Genomic DNA, 5,033 nt, shown 5'->3' on the forward strand with positions numbered 1-5,033 from the left:
TTTCTCCTCTCTTTGAAAAAGTAAAAGAAAAATTCTTTCTTTGGTATACAATTCCCCCGCACCCTTCCCACCACCCTAGGTGGGTCTGATATCAGGGTTGGGGTATGACTGAGAAAAACTGGATAAATTTTGCATTGAAACAGATGAGGGAGAGAATAATTAAAAGCGATATATGATAGGGTATTATAATTATCACAAGAGTCCAGAATCAAGGGTGCATAGTGGAAATAACTTTTTTTATAAAGAAAAAACAAACTGGGGAGGGAGGGAGCAGGAAGGAAAATGTGCAACACTGAATGAATGGAAATCCAGGTTCTTTATAAACTTAACAATAAAATCTCGACTAAAAGTTTTTTTAAAAAATTGTGTGACCCTATTTTTTTTTTAAAGAATATACTTTGTTTTCAGCTATACTAAACTTGTTGCCCATGAGTTAATTTTGACTTCTGGTGACCTCATGTATTACAGAGTCCAGCTGTTCTGTCGGGGGTCTCTGATCTATCATCTTTATGAAAACAGGACACTAGGCTTTTCTAGCCCTGCTGGAACATGTGAGCCGACAACTCTGATTTTAGTAGATGAACACAGTTTGCACCATCTAGGGACCTCCTTTTACTTAAACTTCTCTTTTGAGAAACAATTAGGGTTTTCTAGTCTTTATTATACTAACTGGTAACAAACAGCCATATACTAAATAATTCTTTTTTCCTGTAATTCAGTGGCCTTACCACTCTCGTATGGAGTCTCATTACAGGAGCTCAGACATTTCAACCATATCCTTGATAGAACACTGAAACAGCTTATCTTTTAATCACTTACCAATCATTTTAAAAACAAACAAACAACTGGGACAAATTCTAATTAAGCTTCTCCTGCTAAAATATTGGTGGAGAAGGCAAAAGAACTCAAAGGTCAAGTCTACCATAAATGTATGCTGTCTAATCTGCTTTAGTTTTATTTCATATCTTCTCTAACCAGAATACAAGATACTTAAAAAAACTGCACATGATTATAAATTATGTACTTTAATAAAACATTTGGTAAAATAATAAACACTAAAATGAACAGAGATGTTAGCTGAATTTTATTGTAAATTTTTGAATTACAAGATAAAAAAGCAAACAAACTGTTAAGTATGTAACTTGATGAATTTTAACAAAGTTAACATACACATTTAATTAGCATCTATATCAAGACATCCCTTAATTTGAAAAATAATACATCAGATTTGAATTGACTCATTTATGGGAGATGATTTTTAGTTATAGATTGGTCTTCCTGAAAGTCACGTGATTATTCTTCTACATCATTAGTATTACTTAGATGAAAATATACTACAAAATACTGAATTCTGCTTATACATGTCTAAGAGGCACTTTCTCTACATATTCAAATCTTCAAAATTATACTTCAGTCTTCTCCATTTTTACTTTAATAAATATTTCTTGAACTCTGTGCCATACACTGTATTAAGGAGCTATGTAACGTAGTGTGTAAAACTTCAGGCTGCCACTCAAAAGGCCGGCAGTTTGAATTAATCAGACACTCTTTGGGAGAAAGACAGGAAGCCTCTTTTTAAAAAGAATTACAGTCTCAGAAAAACAGACGGAGGTTTATGAGCAGCCAGACAGGCTTCTGTCTGGATGGCAGTGGGTTTTTTGGTGATGCTCTGTTTTACTTCTGGAGATATTGTGAGCTTTGCAAAAATGATCTCCAAATTCTTAGCCAAAGTGTAGGGTCAATGTCTCTAGCTTTGTGATACAGAGTTAGAGAGAAAATGAAGATACTATGTGACTTCTGAATCCAGACAAAAAGATTATACAGCTTTCACCTTTGTTGGTATATTAGGTTCTCAAATGTTTGTAGATTCTCTAGTGGACACATTTTAGTCCAGACCTCAAATCATTCCAATCTGGAGGCTTTACATGTAAACAAAGAAGCCTCTGATGGAACAAGACCCTAACTATTAAGTAACTGACAGCTGTTGGAATCTTTCTAAGTGGAGTTCCAAGTCATCCTTGCTATACTCTCATTCACAGAATTCCTAAGCATAATACAACTATTTTTTAGTATCACATAGTTTGGGGTCATTTGCTAATAAAGAGTACACACACACACACACACACACACACACACACACACACACAATTTGTTGTTAGGTACTGTCAAGTACAATTAATAGTGACCCTATGAATAGACCCTGTTCTATCCTGCACCATCCTCACACTTCCTGACACACAAGAGCCCATTGCAGCAGTCATCATGTCAATCCACATAGTTGAGGGTCTTTCTCTACTTTGCTGACCCTCCACCCTTCCCAGCTTCATGTCCTTTTTCAAGGAATAGCCCTTCAGCAACATGCCCTAATTATGTGGGGCAAAGCCTCATAATTCTTGCCTCTGACGAGCACTCCAGCTGCACCCTCTCCTCTATCTTTGTTCCTTTGGCTGTCCATGGGATGTTCAGTGCTCTTCTTCAACACCACAGCTCAAAGGCATCAATTCTTTTTCTGTCATCTTTACTCATTGTCCAGCCCTCAAATGTGTAGCAAGTATCTGAAAGACCATGGCCTGAATCAGACATACCTTAGGCCTTAAACTGACATCATTACTCCCTAATAATATGGGAAGGTCCCTAACTGCAGATTCACCAGTGTAATGGATCTCCTTATTTCCTGACTGCTCATACTAAAGGTGTTAATTGTGGATCCAAGGAAAATGAAGCTGTGGACAGTTTCAATCTCCTCTCCATCCATCATGATGCTGCCTATTGATCTAGTGGTAAGAATCTTTGTCTTTTTGACATCGAGATGCAATCCATACTGAAGGTTGCATCCCTTGATCTTCTGCAACAAGTGCTTCAAGTCCTCCTCACTTTGAGCAAGCAAGGTTGTATCATCTGCATAATGCGGGTTATTGATGAGTCAGATGAGTGGTGAACAAAAAACAATTCTTTTAGCAGTTATAAAACATTCAGTGAGAGAAGAATTAAAAGCATGGGTATCATGACTAACAGGAATCTCTTTAATACTGTCTGAAGAAAAGACAATAAATTGTTATTTCAGTTTCGCATCTTTTCTCTATGCTGTTGTTGTTAGGTGCTGCCAAGTTGAGTAGGGGTCACAGAGACCTAATGAACAGCTAACTTGAAACCTGCCCTATCTTCATCATGTCTGAAACATTCAAGCCCATTGGTGAAGTCATTGTATCAATTCACCTCACTGGGTGTCTTCCTCTCCTTTGCTGACCCCACATCTTTCCAAGTATGATGTTCCTCTCCAATGAATAGCCTTGCTTAGCTGGCATGTCCGAAATACGAAAGACGACACTTTGCCATCCTTGTTTCAAAAGAGCTCTCCAGTTGCACTTTCCCTAAGACACATGTGTTTGTTCTTTCAACAACCCACGGGATATCCAGTACTCCTCTTCAATTCCACAACTCAAAGACATCAATTCTTCTGTCATCTGCATTTAATCTCCAGCTCTCTGAAGTATAGCAGGTAATTTAGAGGACCATGGCTTAAATTAGGTGCACCTTAGTCTTCAAATTGACATCATCGCTCTTCAGCATTCTGGAGAGGTCCCTGACAGCAGACTTACCCAATGTAATAGGTCTCCTGATTTCCTGACTGCTGGTACCTAGGGTGTTGACTGTTGATCCAAACAAGACGAAATCACTAACAGCTTCAATCCTTTCACCATCTATTATAATGTTGACTGTTTGTCCTGTGGTGAAGAGCTTTGTCTTCTTGATGTTGAAATGTCTTTCATGCTGAAGGCTGTAGTCCTTGATCTCCTGCAGCGAGCTTTTCACATCTTCCTCATTTTCAGCAAGCAAAGTTGTGTCATCAGCATAATTCAGGTTGTTGAAGAGTCTTTCTCCAATTTTGATATCACATTCTTCCTCACAGAATTCAGCTTCAAGAATTATTTGCTACGCATACAGACTGAATAGGTATGGAGAAGGGATAAAATCTTGATGCTCACCTTTCCTCATTTTGAATAATACAGTATTTCTCTGCTCCATTCAGAAAACACTTTCTTGGTCTAGATAGAGATTTCTTATCAGCACTATTAGGTGTTCTTGGATTCCCTTTCTTCTCAATGTTAGCCAAAATATGTTATGATCCACAAAGTCAAATGCCTGTTCATATCCAATAGAACATAGATAGATATTCTTCTGGTATTCTTTGCTTTCAGCCAGGATCCATTTCACATCAGCAATGAATATCCCTGGTGCTGTGGCTTCTTCTAAAGGCAGCTTGAATTTTTGGTAGTTCTTTATCAATGTACTGTTCTAGCCATTTGTTAATGATCTTCAACAGTATTTTTGCTTGCACAAGATATTACTGAAATTGTGTGATATTTTCAGCATTCTACTGGATAACCTTTCTGAGCAATGCGGACAAATAAGGAATTCTTCCAGTCAGTTGATCAGGAAGCTGTTCTCCAAATTTCCTAGTGTCTATTTGTAAGCCCTGGATCCAGGGCTACAATTGTTAGTTGAAACATGTCAGTTGGTATTCCACCAATTCCTAGGGCCTTATTTCTTGCTAATGCCTTAAGTGCAGCTTGAATCTCATCCTTCATTTTCATTGGCTCTTGTTCACAGAACTTTTCTCTATAGATTTTGCTAAGGGTGACAAAATATGTTCTATTCCCACTTGATAATTTCCCAGTTAGTGTTTCAAAAAGGATTTCTTCCTGCTAAATCCTTCAGTCTAGGGAACACTGGTAGCTTAGTGGTAAAAAGATGTACTGGTAATATTAATGTACATGGTTTAAACCCACCAGCTTTTCCTTAGGAGAAAGATGAGCAATCTCCTCCAATGCGCTGTAAAGCCTCTGAACAACTATGAGTTTGTTCCAACTAAATGGCACCCAACCAGAAGTCCTTTGATCATTCTTTTATTTTTTTTCCATAAAATTTTTATTTTATGACAAAGCAAAATATTACAATGAAATGTGCAAGGAGTTGGAGTCAGAAAATCAAAAGGGCCGAACTCGCTCAGCATATCTTAAGCTCAAGGAACT

At 37.6% G+C, this 5,033-nt stretch overlaps 1 protein-coding gene across 2 annotated transcripts in view; it reads right to left on the reverse strand.

The window, feature by feature from the left end:
* STXBP5L (syntaxin binding protein 5-like) overlaps positions 1-5,033 on the reverse strand; it is a 405,474-nt gene that overhangs the window by 79,463 nt on the left and 320,978 nt on the right. The window lies entirely within an intron of this gene.

Source organism: Elephantulus edwardii, unplaced genomic scaffold (assembly GCF_000299155.1).
Source record: "Elephantulus edwardii isolate Elephantulus edwardi_28Jun2011 unplaced genomic scaffold, EleEdw1.0 scaffold00032, whole genome shotgun sequence".
Lineage (NCBI taxonomy): Eukaryota > Metazoa > Chordata > Mammalia > Macroscelidea > Macroscelididae > Elephantulus > Elephantulus edwardii.